Source organism: Lemur catta, chromosome 1 (assembly GCF_020740605.2).
Source record: "Lemur catta isolate mLemCat1 chromosome 1, mLemCat1.pri, whole genome shotgun sequence".
Taxonomy (NCBI): Eukaryota; Metazoa; Chordata; class Mammalia; order Primates; family Lemuridae; genus Lemur; species Lemur catta.
Window position 1 is genome coordinate 269,306,726 of NC_059128.1, and position 27,529 is coordinate 269,334,254.

A 27,529-nucleotide genomic window follows, 5' to 3' on the forward strand; every position below is an offset into this window, starting at 1 on the left:
TGGCTGTTACTTAGCAGACTCCTTTACTGCCCTTTCTCCTTTTTCAGATGCATAAAATGTTGAAGAGCCAGGACTCAGTCTTTGGGCCTCCTGTCTTTTAATCCACACTCACCCTTCAAGTGCTCTCATCCAGTCCTGTGGCTTTACAGACTACCAGTAGGATGGTGTTTTCCAAATCTTTATTTCTAGTCCAAGCTCTCCCTGAACTCTAGACTCAACTATTCAACTATTTGACATCTCTGTGTAGAAGCCTGGTGGGCATTTCAAAATTACCATGTCTCCAAACTGAACATTGGTTTCTTCCTTTCTACAATTTCCCCCATTTCTGGAAATGACACTGCCATTTACCTGGGCGCCCTGCCCCAACGTTGATGATTCTTTTCCTTACACCCAACTTACATTAGTAAATCATTTGAGTCTACCTCTGAAATACGTCCAAAAGCCAACCACTTCTTAAGCTCTTCCTCATTACCATGCTTGTCAAGGCCATCATTTGGACTGCCACCCAGAGCCTTATAACATGTCTTCTATGCTTGTTCTCCTAGAGTCTAATTTACATACAGAAAACAAAGTGACCTTTTAAATATGCCAGTTACATTATGTCTCTTCTTATCTCAGAATCCTCCAAAAGACTTTCTCATTTATTATAAAATACAAAGACAAGGACCTACATTTCCAATTTGTCTTCTGTCATGCTCTCTCTTTCCCTTGGTGTGCCATCCTAGCCACACCGGTCTCTCTTGTGTTCTTTGAATATACTAAATATGTCCTACCTGGGTCTTTGCCTTTGCTATTTCTTTTGGCTGTAAGGCTCTCCCCGACATATACACAGGCTTCCTTTCTAATATTATTCAGGCTCTGTGTAAATGTCATCTACTTAGAGGGAACTTCCTGGGCCATGTTATTTAAATAGCAACTCCCCATTCCTCAATACTTGCTATCTTTCTACCATGTTTTACTGTTCTTCTTTATTGGCTCACATTATAGTATATATTTATTTGCTTATTTTTGTTTCTCCCAATGGAATGTAAGCTCACTGGGGTCAGGGAATTTTTTAAAATTTCTCTGCTGTGTCTGGGAATCCTAGAACACAAACAACCTAGGAAAAATTAAATTATTGCCAATGAAGTGAGCCCAAGTTGTATCTCTCTCTAGAAAGAGTTTCGATAATGGTAAATATTTGACAGCTGGCCTGGGGTTGTTATTTTGTTCTAAGAGTTGCTATGGTCTAAATGTATATTTTAGATAAGGAAACAGAAAAATTTAAACATTTTTATATTTTTATGTTTTAAACCTTGTGGTGGTGAGCCAGACTTATAATAAATGTTAAACAATTTTTTATTTAATAAATGTGTTAAATAAAGAATGAATACAAGGATGTGTATATGTGTATGATATATACTGAGAACACATTACAAATTACTAGATCTTCAATTTCTTTCTTTGCAAGGACCATGCTTCTAATGTTAAAAATATTATTTAATGAGGCAAATAAAATACGTTTCACTTTGCTTTATTTGAGTGCTAGAAAGATGTGACATTCTTTTGCTATACCTTCATTGGGTTCAAAGGCAAGGGACTTTTTATAATTGAAAGAAAAAATGAGTGTATTTTAATTAACAAAAGATATGAACTCTTACAGATATATTTAAAATGTAGTTTGACAACTGCTTAAGACAAAATAATCTGTATTTTTCAAGCTTTCATATGTCAACTCCACATGATAAATTTCCTGAAAAACTACATATATACAATCCAGATATCTCCAAATATAAGTAATACAATTTACTCAATTTTGAGATATTACATTCTTCCATTCTTGCATTTCTTCTACAAAGAAATTAGGGTTTGACATTCTTGAACATGAAATTCTGTTCTCTCTTTCTGTTTTGTGGTGATCATGTCAAACTCTTCACTTTTCCTCTGCATTTTGCACAGAGCATGACAAGAATTGAGTGTGGAAAGAGCAGGGACTTGGAAAGGGCATGGGTCAACTTGTCAGGAAATAAGAGTTTCCAGTCCCTGTCTTGATTTTTAGCCATGTGACCTTGAGCAAAGCACCTAACCTACCTTTGTTTCCACTTAGAGTGTGTTACGTGTTCGTCTTTTAGATCCCTTTTTGCTGTACAAGTCTTGGATTTGTGGAGTTCCCATAAATCCATTCATTCCAGGGCGAGATTTCTTCTTCAACATTGTACTTCGTTGATAAGGCCAAAGTAAAGTGGTTTAAGATCCTGTGAAATCCTAGATTTTGACTATTCTTTTCATTACCTTATATCAGGAAGTCACTTGGTTTGTGTAAGATACAAGCAGCATTGGATAAAAGTTGGCTAATTTCATGCATGAGGATAAATGGGACAAATGATATATTTTGGCTGAGTTTAATATGTTGAATTTAATATAGTTAAAAATGCAGGACAAAATAGGATTTGTTCTCATAGCACACTATTGTACTCGGAGAAGAGCATTTTAAATCCTATTCTATAATGATATGCATTAACATGTCAAAATTTTCATAGATGTTCAACTTTTATAAAATCAACTTTATTGAAGTATAATTTATATACAATATAATGCTGTTAATTGAAGAAATAATGAGGCTCACAATTTGGAAAGGAGAGCTTTATTTCTCATAAAGGGCTGCAGCCTGCTGTGGTCATTCCAGCAGGCTGGAAAGCAGAGCCCCTGGCCACAAGCCGGGAACACATACTTCAAGGCAGGGACAATGGGAATAGGAATTTATACTGAGCAGGATGGCTAGATATACTATTTAACAAGCAGTAGGAGGAGGCATGAATATTTATGAAAAGAGAAACATGCACCTGGGCAATGGAGCTTTCTGCCCTTTTACGGGGTCCATGTTCAGAAATGGCCATCCTCTCTGTCAAAAAGGTGAAACAAGGACACAAAGCCCCTCTCTGCACATGCTCCATAGACTGTTCAAAACCACTTCATGGTTGATGGTCTTTTATCAGGAAAGAATGCTGGTCTGGATCACAGATTGGCTTCTGTTTAGCCCTTAGGAAAAAAGCCTGATGGCCATTAGCAAAGGGAGGGGGTAAAATGATATGTGTCTGCCCTCTCATCAGGTCAGGGATGGGAACTCAGTTTTACGGTTTCTCTGCGGTCTCCTTGGCCAAGAGGGGGTCCATTCAGTCATTTGAGGGAGTTAGGATTTTATTTTAGTTCATAGTACACACATTTTAAATGTACGTGAGAATAATCAGTATGCTATTCAAATAAATTATCATTGAAACTCAACTCCAATCCTAAAAGAAGTGAAATGTTTTGACCCAATAAGTCAGTAAATCACAACAAATTAATATCAAAAGATTTCATTACAGAGATAACAAATGATGCCATCAAAGGGACCATTCAATGCTACCATTTGTGCCTATTGTATGACATTGAAATATTTGAAAATGTTGACATATACCCCAATTCTAGTATGCACCTTCCTTTGGTTTCACCTTTTCTCATTCCTGTGCTTTACCAAAAACCCTCTACACAATGAACCTTATAATACCTAGGTGCTAAAAGTGATACATTGAATATTTATTATATAATATGGAGCTTGTTCTTAGCTTTCATCTGACTTCCATGCAGATAATAATAACTCTTATCTCTAAAAGTCACTATAAACATTCCTTAATAGTTAGGTAGCACCAGACCTTGGCATTATATATTAATTTTATGATCCCCAACACACTATGCCCCTTATAATCATGTAATTCTAAAACCTGTCCCTCACACACTCACACATGTGTTTACTTGTGACTTTTTCAGCTCACTTGGAATGTGCTTTTTCTTGCTGTCTATAGGGCCTTATATGGATTTTCATTTCTTCTGTAAAGTATTCCTTAACAGTCTCAGTTGGCAGTGACTATTTCACTTGGTCTACCCTACCAAGCCCTGTGAAGAACACACGATAGGCCCACTGGAAGTGTTTGTTGAAAGAGTAAAAGAAATCAGCAACCACATCAGTATGCTATAATTTAGATTTGGTAATGTTTTTCTCCCTAACTCTAAGTTCTATAAGGACACCGGTAATATCATGTAGAGCAGAAGGATCTTTTAAATAGAAAGCTAATCTTCAGGGCTCAAACCATATGATCATTCTAAAAATTTTTTTATGAACTTTCATTTAAGAAAATCACACCCTGGTGAAACTTACAAATCATCCACTCTGATTCAAGAGAAAGATGCATGGTGAAAAAGTGTTAAGATGTGGTCTCCTGGGTGTGTGATCTGGGGTCAGGCCCTGGAGATCTAATGTCAGCCTATAAGCAACAGGAAACAATTAGAGAGGACTTTAAACAGAGAAGGCTGATGTCAGTTGGAGCTGGGCTGGGTGAATGAAGGGCTGAAAGAAGAAACCAGTTAAAAGAATATTGTAAGAGTTCTGGATATGAGGATTTAGAATAAGGAATTGGCACAAAAGAGAGAGGCCAGACTGAAAATATATCTAAAAGATAAGTTTAGAGACCAGCTGGGCACAGGGGATGGGGGGGTCGTAGTGAGGATTCCAGGACAATCTAGAATCTTAAAATATTGCTAGTATTTCCAACTCTCTAATTCTTTTCCATCTCATTTTCCTCTGTCCGCTTTCTTTTTCTTAAGTGTAAAGAAAGCCATAAAGCCAGAATAGTGGCTTCAGGATTTGTCTTTTCTTTTCTTTTTCTCATATCTTAAGTCCATCACTTAATCAGGGTTTGTCTTAATTAGAAAGAGACCTTGACAAGTAATAGACACCATCACTGTATTATGCTGAATTTAAAAATAAGGTATATTTTAATAATGTTTCAATGTATAATCAAGTGGCTTTAAATTCTATACACAAGGACAAGAAGACTTACTTGGTGGAAAACCAAGCAAATAACACTGTTTTGAAAGGAGGACAAAGTAAAATGTACAGTGTGGGAGGGATAGGAAGAGAAACAAAGGAGAAAGGCTGTCCTAGTGCTATTGAGCTGAGCATGCTAATCTTCTGCTAATGATTAGTATGCAGGCATTATCTAACAATTGCTTTTAATAAATAGCATTTCTGATGAGCTTGATGTTCTAAATTCCTTTTGGCATCTCTGTATTTCATCATATTTCACTAGGATTGGAAAGATGTTCAATCTGGAAGTAGCATAGTCCCTGTATATTTAAGCAGACAAAAGGAGAAATAAAAGAAATGAAATAACATGGAAATAAACATTTTTTCATGTTATCCTTATATAATCATAATTATAGTATACATTTATAGCACTTTATACTCTTCACCTTTTACTTTTTCATTTGATATTTATGATAGGACTGAAAAGGCAACATCATTCCCTTAATTTTGCAGATAAAGAAATTGGGTCCCTGAACATTTAGGTAATGTGTAAAATTTTATAATTTATGAATGGCTTATCTGTATCTTGACCTTTGGTTTCTTAACTCTTTGTCCAGGGATTCTTATTCCAATGTGTTTTTTATTTTGGGCCTGGGGAGGGAGGTGAAGTAATGGGAATCATTGGAGGATTAATAGAAAAACACTGTCCTTTTCTAAGCCAATTGCCTCTCCTGTACTCTATCTTACACACCTGGAATTTGATGGCAGTGAAGAGACCCATTGTTTAAAGTGAGTTTGGCCAAATTCCATCACCCTGAGACTCTGTGTAAATTTTTAGTAGGTGCAGGTCACGGTGACCACCTCTTTCCTCCATTGTTCCTCATTGGGCAAGTGTTGGATTGTGTGAGTTACTATTTAAGGGTCTGATTGGTCTCTGGGGTAATTTCACACACTTGTAATTTTCTGGCACTTGGAAGGTAAGGTGATGATGGCAGCCAAGAAATGCTGGAATAAGAACTTAGCAATGTGTGCCTTCAGTCAAAAGTTTTAAGAATGAGGTCATAATGGAAAAGCAGACCCACTAGTTCCTCATTTCCATGATATCCCTCCTGTAGCATTAGGGAGTCACCTCCATGACACCTCTCTGGGTCCCAGTGTGACCTTGTCTTGTCCAGACGGAGCTCAGTTTTGCCCTGACTCAGCTGGCCGCTGCTCTGACTTGGATGGTTCCCTTTGTCTCTTCCTTCTGCTCTACTGTCCTGTTCCAGAGGAGCTGCCAACCCTGCCTGGTCAGCAGTTTCTAGCTCCAGCAGCTCTTGGCTTCCTGCCCCACAACTGCTCTCCTTAACTCTGTTTCTATCCTCTGTTCTATCCCAGATTTCCCATCTGTGTGACATTCCCTATCCAGCAGGTAGCAAGGATGGTCTTTTTGCTCTTTCTGATTTGATTTTCCTCCTTTTTTGAGGCACTTGAATCTCATCCTCATGTTGGGGAAAGGGCCGGCAGATGACGCTTGCGATTGTGCTTTTCCTCTCCTCCCCACATCTGGCTATGCCTTGTGTGAGGTCCATGTCTTGGCTAAGTGATGATCTTACTTTCCTAAATGTTGCAGCATAGACACTTTTAAACTTCTGCAGGCAGGGGAGAGTCTTAGCTCCTCATTATTCCTGGGGCTTGCCACTAAGGATAGAAGAGCTTCAATAGGAAGTGTGAATCAGATTCTAACATTATTCTTGGTTTATTTTTGACTGACAACTAACAGCAGATTTGATTACTACCCCACATCCTTTTTTTTTTTTGGAGACAGAGTCTCACTCTGTTGCTCAGGCTAGAGTGAGTGCTGTGGCGTTAGCCTAGCTCACAGCAACCTCAAACTCCTGGGCTCAAGTGATCCTATTGCCTCAGCCTCCCAAGTAGCTGGGACTAAAGGCATGCGCCACCATGCCTGGCTAATTTTTTCTATATATATATTTTAGTTGGCCAGATAATTTCTTTCTATTTTTAGTAGAGATGGGGTCTCGCTCTTGCTCAGGCTGGTCTTGAACTCCTGAGCTCAAACGATTCACCCACCTCGGCCTCCCAGAGTGCTAGGATTACAGGCGTGAGCCACCACACCCGGCCGCTACCCCACATCCTTTGAAGACATCATTTGAAGCTGAAGATCCTGTTTTCTCCCTACAACTCTTTTTCCATATTAGAATAATATAATCCATGTACATTAAAAAGTTGCATGAAATTCTAGCTGGCCCCTAAGTATTTGAAGAGACTCAGAAGGGTAAACAATCTCATTCTCTTGCTGACTTGCCTTTCTGTAGCCATGCTCCAGCAACATTGAGGTACAACTGATACCATCAGAGATGAGAAATGCCATGTCTAGGAAGACAGGGCCATATTCCAATGTTTGTGAGCTTGGGCATAGTTTGGGCTGGAACCTTGTACCTCATGCTAGAACCTCCAACAATGCAAGCTAGTGGGAGAATTGGGAAACCAAGATTCAGAGGAACCCAGGATGGTGGCATAGGTGGCTGTTAGGACAAATTATAATGCTCAAACGATTATGATCATTTCAACTTGATCTGGGCTGGCCTAGGTTCCCTTTCAGGAGTGGGTGAAGGGTTTGTAAGACTGAGAGGACAGCCTGACTGAGGGATGTTGCGTAGATGTTAAGGGAGTAGTAGAACTTACTATCAGGTGGGAAGCTCAATTGGTTCAAAAAGGGATTCTGTCCTTTATCAAGGAATACAAATGGGGGAAGGGCGTGGCAAGTCAAGGTCATAGCTAAGAGGTCAGAAGGTTACAGCAGGATTTCAGACCCAGTATAGGCATAAATTCTCAGTGGGAAAGCAGATGGCATAAGGTCTGTATTGGTTGAGATTTAATCGGTAACTGAGTGGAACTGAATTTTCTTTTTTTTTCATTATTATTATTTGTTTTATTTCAGCATACTATGAGGGTACAAATGTTTAGGTTATGTATATTGCCTTTGCCCCATCCGAGTCAGAGCTTCAAGCATGTCCATACCCCAGATGGTGCTCACCGCACCAATTAGGTATGGATATACCCATCCCCACCTCCCCCTTCCCATCTGCCCGACACTCAATTAATGTTATTGCTATATGTGCACATAAGTGTTGATCAGTTAAAACCAATTTGATGGTGAGTACATGTGGTGCTTGTTTTTCCATTCTTGTGATGCTTCACTTAGTAGAATGGGCTCCAGCTCTACCCAGGATAATACAAGAGATGCTATATCACCATTGTTTTTTGTGGCTGAGTAGAACTCCATGGTATACATACACCACATATTATTAATCCACTTATGTATTTATGGGAACTTGGGTTGTTTCCACATCTTTGCAATTGTGAATTGTGCTGTTACAAACATTCTAGTGCAGATGTCTTCTTTATAGAATGTCTTTTGTTCTTTTGGGTAGATGCCCAGTAATGGGATTGCTGGATCAAATGGTAGTTCTACTCGTAGCTCTTTGAGGTATCTCCATATTACTTTCCACAGAGGTTGTACTAGTTTGTAGTCCCACCAGCAGTGTATGAATGTTCCTATCTCTCTGCATCCATGCCAACATTTATTGTTTTGGGACTTTTTGTAAAGGTCATTCTCACTGAAGATAAATGATATTTCATTACCAAGGTGTGTTGGTCACCCTATGAGGAAATGTTTGATAGTCTTGGTCAAATGTCTGCTCAAATGTTGCTCAAGGTTAAATAAGAAAAACAAATAAACAAACAAAAACTATTTATGTTTATATAAAATGTGAAATGTAGAATTGGTAGTAATCTTGTTGAGAAACAAATATTCATTTCTTACTGGTACATATTCAATTACAGAATCTTAAAATTTCTGAGTTGAGATGAAAGTCAGATATTATTTAATCTCTCATTGTATGAATGATAAAACTAAGAGTAAGGGAGATTCAATAAATAAGTTTGATTAGTTAATTAAGGGCATACATTTTCTGAGTCCAAATTCTTTGCTTGCCTTCACTGATTTATTTATTTATTTTTTGGTGTCACCTAAAGATTCTTCTTTTCCCTCTTGACAAGAGCCTTACTACACATAGGCTCTTTTTTTTTTTTCCAGTTAGAGTCAGTTGGCCTTCTTCAGAAGGTTATACTATAATCTACTATTTTACTATTGTAACGCTTCTGTGACAATTGTTGCTAATAGCATTACTACTATTACCAACATTACTGTAGTAGGAGGGGTATATCAGACAATGTTTGTTTCAACCCATTTCTTAGGTGGGTTGAAATACAGAACACCGTGAATTCAAGGAGCCTAGCAGTACTTCTTGGCTACTAGATATCTCTTTGTGGTCTCTACAGTAAATCTCTGAGATGGATACTTACTCTGCAGTCAGTTAATTTACTCTTTCCTACAGGTTGTCATTTTGGTTACTGTCTGGGCTATTAGTCATACTCAGGCCATGTATCCCTGCAGTAGGAAAAGAAAGAAAAATATTGCACAGACACCAAAGCTTCTACCCCAAAAACTGTTACAAGAGAATTCCATACCTGCAGTGAGTAAAAATGACAAATAACTCTTTAAGCTTCAAAGTTTAAAGGAACAGATCGATTTCAACTAGAGGGTCAGCTTGTCATCTTTCATTCTGTATATTGTCAGGTCCATGATGTGTACCATGCCCAGAGTAGCTCCTTGGGGACTGTCTGCTGTGGAGAGTCACAAATAGAAGGATGTTTTGAACACGTCCACAGATAAGATGTGTTCATGCTTTAATGGTGCTTCTGGTGAGTAATGGAGAACAAAACAATTTATGCTAGAAGACTAGCCTTGAAATAGCTCCTTGGCATTTCACCTGGCCCCCTTCAAGATTGGATTGAGAATAAAGTTGATACGGATTAATAGTTGAAAAGATAAATTCATATTTTGGCTATTGAGCCTATAAAATTACCAAATGACAGCTTAAATAGTTAAATATTATTATTGTCACCAATAATTTTGCTTTTTGTTTACATGACATCATAGATTTAATTTGGTTGAAGGGGCTGCCTTCTTCACCCAACAGAGTGCCTTGACTATTTTGGAATTGAGTAGATACTATTTTTGTGAAAAAAAATCTTCCATTGTTCCCAGGAAAGCTGTGGATTTTTGGAGTGGCTTAGAAAGAAAATGGTTGTTACCAGGGGCCAGAAACTACATAACTGGGACTAAAAATACATTCTCACATACTAGAGTGAAGTCATAGAAAGGGAAATTGATATTTTAAAATTAAATAGTTTATTCCCAGAATTCTAGAGAATATTTTTCTCAGCCACCCCTGATGCTTACCTTAGTGTAGCAAATCTTCAGGTAGATTGAAAATGTCCCTTGATGAACAACATATAATCTCTCATGGGGAGTTTTCTCTTTTTTAATTTGGATAATGTCACCTCTATCATGCTCTTACATAAACATCAAGTTTAATGTTATATAAGTGGTAATAACCAAGAGTTTCAGGCTTCAGTAAGTATAAGGCTTATTAAATACAAACTAAGTGAAATTCATTGTTTTTACTACTTAATAAGTGTTTAGCCTAAAATAGTTGCTTTTTTTTCTGGTATAAAAAACTTTGCATGTACTTGCTGAAGACAATTAAAAATTAGCTTCATGAAAAAATCAAATTTAGATGGTTAATAAACTCATATTGGGAACTGGAAGATTGCTTTCTCCGACAGAGTAAGAGTTTTTCTCTATAATATATTGTTTTCAATAAGGAACCAGCCCCTACATTAACTATTCTGATATTCATTACAAAGGAAAACATAATAAAACATCTCCTGTCAGATTAAGAAGCTCCTGAATCACCCTTCAGAAGACAAAATGCCTCTTCTGTATAAACAGATTACATTACGTAGGGCAATGCCAGCAGGCAATCTTAATTATGCATTCTTCTAGCATGTGGAAACATTTCCCTTGGAATACTGTGGGCAAACACTTAGGAGAACAAACAATCGTGTAATTTTTAGAGTAGTTGTATTGTGGGATGGTTCTTTGCTTTTCTGCTGTGCTGAAGAATGCCTGATGTTATCATTTTCTTTAATTTGATCCAATCACATTTGATTTTATAATTTTATCAAGGATAAATTCCTATTTAATCGGTAAAACACACTAAGAAAATAAGGAAAACACATCCTATGATTTGATCATGTATAAATGAGCAGGGCCTTCTTTCTGTGAACATAAAGGAAGTTAAAAATCTTTACATATTTTCTTGCACTGTCATGCTGTGTGAGGCAGACAGGTCAAACCCACCTACTAGTTTCAGTTTTCCCATGTGTAAAAATGGAAAAATTGTAGTTAATACTACTTTTAGAAGGATACTGCAAAAAAAAAATAAAAAAAATTGCCTAGCATAATATAAAATATTATAGCCATATTTTATGCACAAAAAGATTCCTGAAAGTTTTCATTGTAAATCTAGATTATATGAACAGAAAATTAAATTCACTAAGGGGACTGGTTATTTGAAACTTCATTGATTAATCTCCCTATAAAACATATTTTCATGTCTCATGCTTGCCTAAAGCATAGCAGAGACCATCAATAAAGGAAGCCACTGTATTCATAATAGAATTAATGAGAATATATAGCTTCCATATTTTACTGTTCAAGTTGTTCTGCATCTTAGATGAACACAGTTCTCCAATGAAACATGAGGCTGGAGATTGGGAGGAGATTCGCCCCTTGGGCTAGTAAGTTGTCAGTTCCTTCAAGTCCAAGCTCTGCAGTCCAAATTTATCATCCTGACTGTTGATCGAGCCTTGGCAGAGGCATGTCTTGCCATTTCCTGCAGGATAGCTCAACTACCCTGACTCATAGAGAACTTACCAGAATACACTGTGTTATGTTATGCCTTGTAGAATTCCAGAATATTGTAGTACCTATAATCCTGGTACACTTTAATCACCAGACTAAAAAAAGTTTTAGACTATGACTACATAAACATGCTATTTATCCCAAAACAAAACAAAACAAAACAAAACAAAACAAAACAAACAATGTGACATATATGTGGGCAAGGGAGAAGGGAATCAACCTTTGTTTAGTGCAAACTATTGTACCTAAAACTATGGTGGATTTTTTCCATACACTAATTCACACGAATGAACAGAATATGGTATCGATATTTCATGGAACTTACAAAAAGTTGATTTGATTCCAATCTAATGAGAGGCAGAATTATTATTGTGAACTTGGTAATTAAACATAAATGAGAAGGCCTAAAGACCGTGTTCAATTAAATCACAATTTTGGGCTGGATCATTTAAGCTGGCGATCTAGCTCCAAAGGAGAGACATCTTAGGCTCACTCATGTGGCAAGTGCAGAAGAGGACATTAGTAGGTGTGGTGGGCAAAAATCAAGATGGTCCCCATGACCTTTGCCTCTGGTATTGGTCCCACTATTGTAATATCTTATGTGGAAAAATGTAGTTTATCAGAATGAGCCTAATGTAATCATGAGTCCTTGAAAAGCAGGATTTTCTCTGGCTGGTGGCAGAAGGGGATGTCAGAGAGATGTAGAGTGTAAGAAGGATTCAATATGCCATTGCTGTCTTTGAAGATGGAGGGTGCCACGTGCGAGGACCAGAGAGCAACCTCTAGGAGCTGAGAGCAATCATCAACTAACAGCCAGCAAGGAAATGGGACCTCCACTCTATGGCCACCATGGAACCAGATTCTTTCAGTCACCCAAACAAGTGGATTCTCTTCTAAAGCCTCCAGATAAGAGACAGGCATATCAACACCTTGATTTCAGCCTTGTGAGATCCTAACCAGAGAAGCCAGTTGAGCCACCTGGACTTCTGATCTATAGTACTGTGAGCTAATAAATAGATGTGGTGTTAAGCTGCTAAATTTGTGATAATTTGTTATACAGCATAAGATACAATGGGGTAGATCCAATTCGTATGGAGAGTGATATTGTGTTGAACAAAGCACTTAATAGAAAATCAAGACTTTAACAAAATGTTGGAAAGTCATCTTGTTTCAACTTTATGTCTCCTAGAAATAAAACAACGCTTGGAATTTCCAGTCTGAACTGAATGGAGATGGCTGAAAGTTTCGAATCATTGCTTCAGTAACGGTTTAGCAGGACTGACTTTCATTCTTGGTCATGGAGTATACATGTGGAAGAATGAAAAATCTGGATAGTCTTGTTGGTCCAAGTCTTTAAATTTTCCTATAAGGTCTTCTTTAGAGACTGACAACACACTTTTCAGCCTATTTCATTGCTTGTATGGGATGATAGCAGTAGCTCTGGTAAATTTCCTATCTTTAAATTGCTAAAATTCCAAAAAAAGAAGAAAAAGCTCAAAATCAAAAATAATTCCAGGCAATAAAAATCTTGCCAATAACTAACTAATTCTGAGTTTTGTAGCCAAAGTCCAATATGGTACTAGAAGCACGTAGGACTAATTTTGAAGAGAATTCTACAAAAAGCAAGGAATTCTTCCTCTGAAATGACCACACAAATCTGTCTGGAATGTTCTCCTAGACAAGGCTTCTGCATAAAATGGTAGAGAAAAGCAAAATGTCTTTTTCAGTTAGTTTAGTAGTCTCATGTATGAAACACATCTTTCCACCACTTTTGAGGTATAATCAAATTGAGGGCACCAAAAATAGCTTCTAACCAATGATTTTATACTCCAACATTTTCAACATGTAATGTCTAAAATGTAACCAAGATAATATGATGATTGCTTTCTGAAATACTAATGCTATCTTCTCTATAAAAAGCATCCTTTATGGGCAGATAATCTGTGACAAGCTTGACTTTCTTAGGTAATTTCTCAAAGTGACAACCCTGCTATATCTAATTTTAAGTTTCTTTCTATTAAAATCAATTTATATGACTGGAATCAGCCTCAATATTTAGGTGTTCTCATATCAAATAAGATGTTCTAACATTAATGAAGGATATTTTATTTCTTTTAATTTTAATTTTATTTAACTTTTAAATAGGCAATACATTCACATTAAAATTTAAAAGCCATAGAAGAATATTCATGAAAAATTTTCCCTTCAGCCCCATCTTCCAGCCACCTGGCTTTATTTTCTGGAAACAACAATGTCACTTATTCCTTGGGTACCCTTCCCACAATAGTTTATGCTACATACACACAAATATAGGTAGGTAGATAGATAGGTAGATATGTTGTATGCTGGGGACTCTGATGAGCTATGTGGAATGTGTCTCAGAGTTGACTGCTTTCCCATGTGGTGGTAACTCCCTCATGCTTCCAGTATTGCACACCTTTCAGAACGGCTGAGCAGTTTCCACAGGTTTACCAGGCAATAGCAGCAGGGAAGCTCAAGAGCAGGAAGGTGGTAGGTGGTAGGGGGTAGTATAGCTGAGGACAGGTACTGTGTCTACACCTGGATAAGGTGGCTGGCGATCAACAGCTGGAGTAAAAAAAAATTGAGCCCAAGGAGCATGAGGAAAGGCCCAAGAGATACCCAACACATGGACCATTTTGCTATGAGTATGCACAGCCCCATGAAAGTTAAAGAGGGGGCAGGAAAAAGTTGTTGATACTGAAATTCTAGCACAGATTCAAATTTTCATAAATTCCTATGATTTTAGAAAGAGACTCATCTTGAGAATTTTCACTCCGTGGACTGACTTTTCCAAGTAGTTGCTACTAGGATCTGTTTTTCATGGTGGAAAAATATGCATAACATAAAATTTACCATTTAAATCATTTTTATGTGTACAAGTTCAGCGGCATTAAGTACATTCGCATTGTTATGCAACCTAGTAGGCTTTTGTAGAAGAAAAACATGGTAGAAATTTTCAAATTTTTGCTCATGTTGAAAGTTGCTGTTTTATAATTTATTTTTTCACTTAGATCTTGATGTATCAAACAATGCATGACTTTGAAGTCTTTTTGTGAGTTTGCCTTCTGCTGATCCCTTCTCATGAAAATCACTAAAAGATAGTATTACGTCTGGAATTCTAGAACTCTAGAAATGGCTGAAAAATACCAGGAACAAAACTAATTTAAAATGTTCATTATTTTACTCATTGTTTTGAGAAGTGTCAATTTTTGGAGTATCTGGACATGCATTATTGGTACTGTTGATAACTTGGGCAATACCTAATTGTGCAAAGATCTTTCTCCTAAGCAAAAAGAATGACTGGTTGATCCACAGTAAGAATCGGCTTTGGATGAGCTCTTTGCAGAGTACTGCTCCAGCTTCAGATCATACTGATGACAAATTAATGACAATTAATACAGATAGGATGTGTCCTTTGATGATATAATCCTTAGAAAAATGTATATCTTTCTACCTTTTAACGAATTTGTGCTCTGGTTGGTAAGGATATTTTTTTTTCTCCTTAAATTCACTATTCCTTAAAACATGCTTTCAAAAAATACCTAGTTTCTGATAATCAGCTATTTCTAATGGCATGAATACTAAATTCTAGAACTATAAAGCATTTTCCTCTCAAGAAGCATTTGAGCCTTCCTCTTTTTGGTATAGATGGAAACTCTTCTCTAATGGTGCCACATTGTACATTTGCAAACTCATGTTTCAGCAACATCACATCCGTGATTTTTGGTAGACACACATACACACATTCACACACACTTTCTCTCTCTCAAACCACAAAGACCAGTGACCTTTAGGGCAAGGTTTCTAAAGCATCTTGTTTCAGGAATTTTATATGTGACAAAATTTAATTTATATGTGACAAAATCACATATTCATGTTAATAGTCTCATCTCCTTAGATCTCTGGGGGAAATGACTTTCTACTATGCATCTGTGCAAAGCATTTTTGAATTTATTACTGGAACATAAATATAATTGTTCAATGGGATGTCTGAATCAATCTGAGGATGTTACTGTGTCTGAGGTTTCCTATGTTTTATCAAAGAGCAAGAAAAATATGATTCACATTGTGACAGATATTAGCAGCTTCCAAGTTATTTCTGCATTATGCCTTGTTGGATTAAAATCTTTATTTTGGCCATTGAAATATCAATTAATTCAATTAGGAAATTATCAATTAATTCAGTCAAGAAAATTTATTAGAAGACTTTATTATAACTTTTATATACAATGTTTAAGGCAATGTTTGTTAACTTTGGCAGTCCTGACATTTTGGGTCAGATATTTCTTTATTGCAGGAGCTATAGGATGTTTAGCAGGATTCTTGTGTCTACCCTCTGGATGTCAGGAGTCCCCTCCCCAAGCTGTGACAACCAAAAATGACCTCCAGATATTGCCACATGCCCTCTGGGAGGCAAAAACACACACATTTTAGAACCACTGGCTTCGGGGACTATACATGAAGAAATATTGATCTAAGGCATTGTTTCCAGAGCTTGTCTCAATACCAGCTAAAAAATTGAGGATATATGGTAGGAATGAAGGGTTGTGCTATTGTTAAAATATGGAGATAACTTTATACTGTTTACTAAATAGGTGCTTTACTGAGTCATCCAACTTCTCTGCCCTGACTGTTCCCCAGACCCCATACCTCCCAACTGTGCAGAAACTCGAGCACTAAGTCTGACATAGCAAGGGGCCTCCAGGATCTGTTAAATGATCTGCTATTAAATGTTATCATCTTGTTATCTCTTAATTTTATTTATATTTAATTATTACCCCTTCATATAACTTAGAAGAAACTGTACTCATTGCACCTCTCTATTCACAGTTGAGTCCTGAGCAGAAAGTCAGATTACTTTTCTATTTTCGTTTGTTGTCTTGATAGACAAATAGTGAGGTGTTTCCCTGTTCTATACATCGTCCCTTTTCTGAAATGACTGAGCACTCTTTACCACTGAACACATGTTAAAACATATCTGGCTTGAGTTTAATTTTCAGAAGAGCTTGTTTTGAGAATCAATGGAAAAATACCCAGAGAGAAATTGCTATGCAAACTTAAAATATAAAAATAGCTCCAGCTGAGATGATAACAAAAGCTTTGTCAAATTGCACATAATAGAGTGAATGATAGACAGTGCTTGAAATGGGTCCTTGTGGTGCTTAAGTCATTTATTGACAGACTGCTCATGTTCATGACAAACTGCTCAGATTTAGAGACATTGATAAACGTATTCCATAGTACCGTTGATCTCAGCCTACATTCTTATCTGCAGGATTATTGAGCATTTGAATATTTTCTTGTGGTTTCCCTGGATTTCAGAGAATTCTGTTTTGTTTGAATCTAAAAATAATCCATTTCTGCTTATGTCTTTCATTAAGAATTATTGATAAATTTTCTGAAGCTCCCTAAATTAAAATTTCCTCTTAAAATATGTGAAAAATAGTTTATATTATCTTGAGTTAGAATTTTAAATAACTATTATTTCTCGATTATAAAAAGCATGGACTATTTATCCAGAAAATAATAACATTTGAAAAAAAGAAATGCCCTTTCATCCAACAATCCAGAAATAAAAATTTTAATTTTTTAAAATATATTTTTCTAGATTTTATATACAGATAGAATTTTTGTTAAAAGCAAAATGGTATTATACTACAAATACTCTTTTTTCTGCTTAATATAATGTGGACATAAAATAGTTTTGCATGGTTCACTTGTGATAGTTGGACAGTATTTCTTTCTTTTTCTTTTTTTTATTTCAGCATATTAGGGGGGTACAAATGTTTAGGTTACATATATTGCCTCTGCCCCACCGGAGTCAGAGCTTCAGGTGGGTCCATCCCCCAAAAAGTGCGCACCGTACCCAATAAGAATGATTATACCCATCCCCTCCTCCCCTCCCATCTGCCTGATACCTGATGAATGAGCCTTATTGATACATAATTATATTGATTTTGTTATATGTTATATTTGACATTGAAATTACAATTACCCTGCACACATCTTTGCATATTTGTCCTATTATTTCTTTTAGATAATTTCCTCTAAGTGGGCACATGAAGTTATTAATAAAAGATTATGCACATTTTGATATTTGGTGTATGTTGCCAACCTGTTCTCCAGAAAGATCTTCCCAATTTTCATTCTACAATGGTCTGAGTATACCTATTCCTCACTAGATATATATTTTGAAATAGGATTTCAATTCATTAAGATGGCTATGAAAATTTTGAAGTCTTGAATTGATTTAGTTTGACTGTGGAAGCCTGTGATTGTGTTTTCTTAAGCAATGATCATAAAATTCAATGTTTTCCCAGGTGAAATGCATTTATTCCATAATAGAAAGTTGTCAGAGAGTCAGGGAGAGATGAGAAAGTGAATTATATGTCTGGTTATTAAGAAATTGGACTGTATCAATTTGCCTTATGAGAATAGTGTCAAAGCTATAACTGAACTGACTTTAGTTTAAGTTTCTCCCTTAGAAATTCTGATAAAGAGCAGTGGTTGTGCTTAACGTATTGCATTATTTTTATCACATTCAGCGACAAAGGAAAACCTTATCCTCACTTTGTCATGTTTCTTCTGATGGAGTTATTTTTTAATCCTTTCTCTCCACTTACTTTTTAGAAGCCAGAGCCCAAGTGAAGCACAGTTTGGTTCTGAGTTTGATGTGAAATGGTTTCCAGAAACTGAGCTGATAGCTGTCATTTAAAATATGGTGACTCCAGCCTGGCATCTGACCCTCTTCCCTGGTGGAGTGAAATTTAGCTTAGGGCTGGATCCAGGCCAAATGACACACTGGATTTTAACTTTTTTTCTGTCCTAGGCAGCTCCTGTGAGTAAATTGTGGCAAAGGACAGATCAATACCCATAGCTATTTCCTCCTGAGAGAGTCTATCCCTTGTGACTTCCTCTTCTACTCTCTTCTCTGACTCTCTTGCAAAGCCCAAAGGACAAGGACAATTTGCTTTTAGAGCTAGCCTTATGAATGAACTCCCTGTAACATTTGCAAGAGGGTGGTAATAGGATAAGAAACCAAAATTAATTGCACACTTAGGATATTCTAGCACCATATGGAACTTCTCCTTTCATCCTTATGACTACAATATGAATTAATATATTAGTCAGGGTTCTTCAGAAAACAGAACCAATAGTGTGTGTGTGTGTGTGTGTGTGTGTGTGTGTATCTATATATATAAAGGAAGAGAGAGAAAGAGATAGAGGGAGGGAGAGTGAGAGAGGGAGAGATAGATTTATATTTTTGGAAACACCACAAATATTTATTGACAGATGAATGGATAAAGAAAATGTGATATGCATGCATACATGCACACACACACAATGGAATATTATTCAGCCTTAATAAGAAGGGAATCCTACCATTTGTGAAAACATCGATGGACTTGAAAGAAATTTTGGTATGTGGAATAAGTCACTAACAGAAAGACAAATGCTACATGATTTCTTTTATATGAGGCATCTAAAATACCCAAAGTTATAGAAATAGAGAAGAAAATGATAGTTACAATGGGATATAGGAAGTGGAATATGAGGAGTTGTTATTCAATGGGTATAAAGTTACAGTTATATTCAGATAATTACGTTACATAGATCTGCTACACAACATAGTGCATATACTTTACAAGAAGGTATTGTGTAGTTAAAAATTTATCAAGAGAGGAGGTCTTGTATCAAGTGTTTTTACCACAAAACTAAAAATCAAAAATTAAAAATATAACCAACCAAATAAAAATGAACAATAAAAAAGTGACATAAGGAAACTTTAGGAGATAAATACATTTATTACCTGAATTGTGATAGTAATGTGAGTATATTATATATGTCTAAAGTTACCAAATTGTATACATTAATTATGTGCAGGTTTTAAAAAAAATTTATTCAGAATATTACAGAGGTTCAGAATTAACCCATGACATGAAACCACCAGAATTCTAGAAGAAAATATTGAAAAACTCTTCTAGGTACAGGGCTAGGTAAAACATTTATGAAGAAGACCCTAATGGCAATCACAGCAATAACAAAAATAAATATATGGGACTTGATTAAATTAAAAAGCTTGTGCCCAGCCAAGGAAACTGTCATTACAGTGAATAGACAACCTACAGAATGGGAGAAAATATTCACATGCTATACACTTGATAAAGAGATAATAACCAGAATCTACAAAGAACTCAAACAAATCAGCAAGGAAAAATCAAACAACCCCATTAAAAAGTGGGCAAAAGACATGAACAGAAGCTTTTCAAAAGAAGATAGACTAATGGCCAATAAAAATATGAAAAAATGCTCAATGTCACTGATCCTCAGGGAAATGCAAATCAAAACCACAATGAGGTATCTCCTAACCCCAGTGAGAATGGCTTTTATTAAAAGGTCCCAAAACAATAGGTGCTGGTGTGGACGTGAAGAGAAAGGAACATTTATACGCTGCTGTTGGGACTGCAAACTAGTACCTCTATGGAAAATAGCATGGAGCTTCCTCAAAGAACTAAATGTAGACCTACCATTTGATCCAGCAATCCCACTACTAGGTATTTACTCAAAGGAAAAAAAGGCATTTTATCCAAAAGACACTTGCATGTGAATATTTATAGCAGCACGATTCACAATCTCAAAGATGTGGAATCAACCCAAGTGCCCATCAATTCATGAGTGGATTAATAAAATGTGGTATATGTATATCATGGAGCTCTGTTCAGCCATAAAAAATGAATTAATTCCTTTTGTAACAATCTGGATCGAACTAGAGACCATCATAAGAATGAAAAATGAAGTACCACAAGAATGGAAAAACAAACACCACATGTACTCACTATTAAGTTGGAACTAACTGAACAGAATTCATGTGCACAGAGGGAAATAAAACTCAACAGAAACCATGCAGGTGGGAGGGAGGAAAAGGGGATGGGTGAAATCATATCTAATGGGTGCAATGTACACTATCTGGGTGATCGACACACATATAACTTTGTCTCAAGCAGTACATGAGATTGACTTATTTTAAGGAATTAATTTATGTGATCTTGGGGAACTCCATAATCTGTAGTAATGCAGGCCAGCAAAGTCTCTATGTTGCAGTCTTAAGGCAGAATTGCTTATTCCTCAGAAATCCTTAGTCTTTTTTCTTAAGACTTTCAACTAATTGGATGAGACCCACCAATACTATAATCTCCTTTATTTAAAGTCAACTAATTGTAAATGTTAATCACATCCACAAATAACCTTTATGGCAACATCTAGACTAGTGTTTGACCAAACAATTGGGCACCATAGTCTAGCCAGGTTGACACATAAAATTAACCATCACAGATAGGTCTTGGACATGTAGTCAAAGCAATAACTACCTCCCACTACATGACTTACAATTTATAGGTGAAGAAACTGAGGCTCAGAGAAATTATATAACTTCAACAAGATCCTGCAGCTTGTAATCAGTGAAACTCCAAATCCACTTCTGACTCCAAAGTCCACATATATCCATTATACACACACACACACACACACACACACACACACACACACGCTCTCTCTCTCATGCTAACATCTCTTACACTGTTTAGACCAATCTCTGGGAACTTCATGTTATAGAAGAAGAAAAATAACCAATCCAACTTTTATCATCATTGACATCTAAAGAGGGAGGATATACCACGGGGTAGGGGAAAATTGAATCAGAAAGAAGGCAGCTGTTACAGATAACAAATCAAAATCTCAAAATTTTGTTTGGGCCATATTTAAAAAAAATTCCACTGGATTTAGGCAAATGAAAATTGTTCAAAGATCTGTAGTTGAATCTAAGTCCTACATGCACAGAGCTTAAGAGAAAAATTATTAACCATGCCAATTTATTGAGCTATTCCAAAATATATATTTAGAAGCAGTGATCTACATCTCTCTCAAGTATGTTAGAGCTTTATAAGCTCCATTCTCTTCACCTTACCTCTTTTCAAGGAAATGAGAATATTTTGTTTTTCATTGGCTATATTTTAGGAAATTGGATGGTTTGGTGATTTCAATATTGGGTTCAATTAATTTTCATTCTGTATGTATTGAAGATCTGATGTGTTCCTTTATGCCACTCAGAAATATAAAATGGGAAATTCAAAAACAAGATCAAAATAGCATTACTTAATTAGAATATAATCATTCAACTCCTAACTCATCCTGTTTTGGCTCAGAGTTAGAAGGCAACATTGTTATTTCAGAAAAAAAGAAGCTTGATTGTAGAGATAACAATTTTCTTTAAAATTTCCACATTCATCTTTTCTTTGACTGATCTTACAGGAATAGCTTTTAGAGAAAGCTGGAAAATGCCATGAACTATTGACTCAAGGAAAATGCTAATCTTATAATGAAAAACACTATAGCTATTTTTAGATTTGAGCTCTTTCTCTGATTAGTATATGGGGGTCAGAGATTAAAATCTAGTATCTGACATAGGAGACATTTGATTGGTTTGGATTTTTTTTCTTTTGTAGTTGACTAATTTGGGAATGAACAATGATTTATATTTATGTGGATTCTCTAAATTTTGATATCACCTCCACATCCATCTCCTATTTATGAATGCTTACATGAGCATTAGGCATACATAGTATCATTGGAAATATGGAAACTTTTGAAAATTCATGGCCATTGACTAAAAATTTCTAACTTTGGAAGTGTAGACACTCCTTATATTCATTTTAAAGGGGAAGAACAGTATGCAGGACAGTTTTTTTGGTGGCTTTGGACTGACTCAGTTCTCCCCATTTTCTCACTTATAGTTCTTAATAACTAGAATGTGTTGGGAATGTAACATCCTGAGAATGTAATGGCCCAGGGTGTTCTGTTCCAGTCCCGCACTAGAAACAGGATGTCTTTCAATGCTTTAACCCAGTGAATCATGTTACCCTGGAGTATAAAACCCAGGGCAGTTTGCTTTTCAGGGTCCCTTAGCTGCAGCACAAGCAGAACATGCACAGTTAAGACACCATCTGCCCCAAGCAGCTTTCCTACACCTTGGGGGGGACTGACTAGAAATGAATCCCAGGCTTCTGTTGTGCTTTGCTGCCTCTCTATAAGAAATAAATCTGCTTTGTGTAACCTGTTGCACACGAGTGTGTTCTGTCTCACTGGACTCAGAGATGAGGGTAACTAGTGCACAGTGAACCTGCTTCATACAGAAAAATGATATTTTCCATTTTTCCTCTAGATCTGCCCAAAGTTATGTCCAAAAGATACTAAATATCCCACAAATTGCAATACCTTTAGGAAGTGAAAGGCCCCCCATGTGCCATGTGATATTTCAGTTCTGGCAGAAAACTAGTAAAACATTCCAGAAGAACATTCATAAGAACCAAGGACTTATCAGGCCCCACTTTTATGTTATCTGACACAGCTCTTCTTGTCCCTCTCCACTATCCCTAAAATGAATGAAATCAGCTGTGTACTTTGTATAGTATCACATAGATCATAAACATGCAGAAACACAGACAGAACCATACACGGAACCTGATCCTGCAGTCCAGGAAACAGCAAACAAGCTGGTAGAAAATTTCAAAGAGAAGACCTAAGGACTTTTTAAAAACGAAAATAAATTTTTGAGACTTAATCTTGTGCTGGGAACCTTCATTTCTGGATGTGCTCTGGTGGGAAGTCTATGAAGGGCTGGTTAGAGCTTTGCCAGTATTCTCCAGGCACTAGAGGATGTTTTGAAGTAAAAAAAAAAAAAAATCTTCAGGGAACTACTTGGAAGTGCTCCCAATTTTATCCCAGTATCACCTCTCTACCAGACATTCCCGAGTGCTATGCAACAACCCAACTATACCTCCAACTCCTTCAAGATTCATGGTGGTGACCCAATTTCCAAAATTTTCTTTTTTGTCTGTAGTCTATAAATATCTATTAGAGATGTGCTAGATGAAGCACTATGCTGATAAGTTAATGTCTGTTATGATGGGACAAATAACCATGGCTTAATTTGAAATGCTATCAGGCTACATATTTGCAAATTTGCCTTAACTCTATATCTTCACTTTACAGTTCTCTGTCTCTCTCTGTCTCATGCTCCGCCATGAAGCACCCCATCAGGATAAAAATGCAGTTATATAAATGAAAGCATTTTGGAATCTTAAGAGCAATATACAAGTATTATATATTACAGCAAGAGGATATATATTACATAATTTTGTCATTTGAACACATTGTAACTCTCTTTCTCTGTGTATATATGTATATATAGATACACATATATACATAAATATATATATGCGTAATCCCCAACTTAATGATGGTTAGGCTTACAATTTTTCTTTCTTTTTTTTGTTTCAGAATATTATAGGGGTACACACATTTTGCTTACATAATTTGCTTTTGTACAGTTTGAGTTAGAGCTATAGATGTGCCCTTCACCCAGATAGTGTGCATTGCACCTATTAGGTGTGAATTTACCCATCCCCACCCTCCCCCTCCCACCTACTTGATTTCCATTGAGTTTTACTTCCACATGTGCACATAAGTGTTGATCAATTAGTTCCAATTTATTATTGAGTACATGTGGTGTTTGTTTTTCCATTCTTGTGATACTTCACTTAGAAGAGTGGTCTTCAGTTCCATCCAGGTTGTTACAAAAGATACTAGATTATTATTTTTTGTGGCTGAATAGTAATCCATGATATACATACACCACATTAATAAAATGTGGTATAAGCTTACAATTTTTCAAATTTACAGTAAGGTGAAAGTGGTACCACTCAGTAGAAAGTGTACTGAGTACCCAGAAAATCATTTTGTTTTTCACTTTCAGTACATTATTCAATAAATTACATAAGATATTCAACACTTTATTACAAAATAGGCTTTGTGTCAGACAAATTTTTGCCCAGCTGTAGGCTAATGTAAGTATTCTTAGCATGTTTAAGGTAGGCTAGGCTAAGCTATGATGTGGGCGGGGAGGGGATGGAGGTATGACTACATGGTGAATGCCAGGCGCACTGTCTGGAGAATGGACACGCCTGAGGCTCCGACTCGGGGGGATGGGCGGGACACGGACAATGTATATAACTTGAGCTTTTGAACCCCCATGAAGAGCTGAAATAAATAAAATAAAATAAAATAAAATAAAAAAGAAAAAAAAATGCATGTTCAACTTACAATATTTTCAATCTAATAATGGGTTTATCTTAATGTAACCCCATCATGAGTTGAGGAGCATCTGTAATTATGTATGTATGTATCTATATGTATATATCATTATTATGCCTCAGCTTCGTCCAGTGACTTCTCATTTCTCTCAGAATAAAATCCAAAATCCTTACCATGGCTTACAAGGCTTTACAGGACTTGTGTTCTGATACTTAGGTAACCTTATCTCCATCTTCTCTCTCTTTCATTCACTCTGCCACAATGCCACAATGGCCTCCTTGCTATTCCTCAAACAGCCTGAATGTTCCCCCACTGCAGACTCTTAGCTTTCACTGTTCCCTCTTCCTGGTATATTCTTGCCCTAGATTTATCTGTAAGCCTTGCTCCTTTACTTCTTTAAGGTCCCTGCTTGAATGGCGCTGTATCAAGAATTCCCTGCCCTTTGTATCAAAAACAAAGCCTTTTTTTCCCAATCCTGTTATTCTCTTTGCTTTGACCTTCATTATTTTTCTCAGAGCTTTTTAACATTGATGCACTATTTATTTATTTGTTTATTTTTGTTCTTCTCTCCCGTTAGAATGAAGCTCTACAGAGTTTTTGTCTCCTGGAGAATCCCCACCACCTAGAACCGTGACTGATACCTAGTAGATGGTCAGCTAATATTTATTGAGTGAATGAAGGAATATTAGTAAAGTTAGACCTTTGTAAAACTACTTGGCTCCTCTTTGTTTACTGAACTGATGATCTGTGTCTTTATAAAGGGTTTTGTACAACTATGAAATAGTTGAGCCTTGCCACAACCAACCGGCCAACCAACCAGCCAATAAACAAGCAGTAAACAATGGATGTATAACTAATAGGTTTAATAACAAAACCAAATGAAAACAGTCAGTACTGGTCACATTAAAAGCTCTCAGACTCAGAAGATATATGTTTTTAAAGATGAATATTTAGACGAGATTATCTATGAGCGTGGCTTTAGCTGAAGCAAATATACAACCCAATTTTGCTTTATAGTGGTCCTGTCAGCCTTATGCCTAGAGAATATCCCACTGCCTTCATCCATGTTGACTGGTGTGAGCGCCAGGCCTGGTGCTTCCTCTGTCTATACACAGCTAAGTCACTTCACTTTCCACAATTTCAGCATTCCCACCTTTGAGATCACAGCTTCAAGCTTAACGACCTCCAAAGTTGCATCTTGGACTAATGAGCCTTTACAGCACTTCCTATAGTTGAATTTGATGAGTTAATTTTGTAGTGACTTTTTTTCATGTAGAGTACGTAGAGATTGCTATAATATCTATGAGTCAAGGGACCATATTTACCTTCTTCATTGCTATAACCCCAGCATTTAGTGTCTCACACAAAATAGATTCTTAATAAAAATATGTTGATTGAATAAATGCCCACATGAATGAAACTGATTCTAAAAGGTGTGCCCACAAATGTGCTAAGCTTACTTTTTGGTAACTTGCAGGAAGAGGTTATCATCTGCTGGTGAAATCTGCTAACCTTATTTTACTTTTAAACTTAGGGCTTGAGATGTCACTGTATCACTTGACTCATTTTAGTAGTTTTATGCTTTGTTTTCCTTAATATAAGCTGAAATGTTGCCTTTAATATTTCAATTTCAATGCTATCTTAACAGTTATAGGGCCTAACTCACTTAAATCCATGCCCAGCACGTGTAGAAAGCCAATGTTTTTATTTCCAGAGACATACTTCAAGCCTGGTGACATGAAAACAGTGCTGCCTGATTGGATTTTCCCCTAACGAATGGAGACCATAAAAAGGACTTATGTCCAATATCAATTATTCATACTCCAACAACTTGTGCATTCACAAGTTACAACTCGCCTCTTCACCAACAATAAAATGCAGCTTTCCCCTGAACAGAATGCAGGGTGCTGTCAGGTAAAAATATATCCTGACTTTAACAATGGATATTTGCACCCACCCCTATGAGGCAGTGACATGTGGCCATTACTCGGGTGAAACACAGTTGTCAAAGCAAAACTGCTGTGAGAGAGGCCAAAGCACTACTCGAGATATTCTTGCTAATTAACCACCAGTCTCTGAACTTTGAAGAAGAGAATGGAGGTAGAACATTACTTAATACCCCCTTGTTTCTCAGATCAACCCGGTCAACTGAGCAGTTTGTTGCTAATGGCACACGTTAGGGTCATTAAATATCTGAAATGTTTCAAAAGTAATGATACCTTATGTAATTATAGATTTTTATCTTTTGGATTGACTCTAAGGTATACCTGAGGAAGCAAAATCTTGAGAGAAATGCTGGCCTCTGTGGCACTTGGGGTAGGACAATTCCTTCTTTTACACATTGTCTTTTGCGGTGCAATAAATACCAATAGCATCTCCCTAAGCATTGTGTCACCTGAAATTCTGGCACTGTGATACCAGTCCTCATCATGAATCATGCACATTAGGAAAGACAGCATGGAAAAGAGGTATAGGGGAGGGATCTGGTTCTTGTGATTATCACTTTGAATTTTAAGAACTTTAGGCTTAAATCCAACTTAGCCCTTATTAGAACATTTGCACAACTACATCCTATATCCTAGTTTATAGTTTTCTAAAACACAGTCAGAAATTAATTCAACATATACTTTTTATTGAGTGTCTATACTGGGTGCTGGGTATACAGTTGTGCATGAAACAGACATGCCCCTACTCTCGGGAAG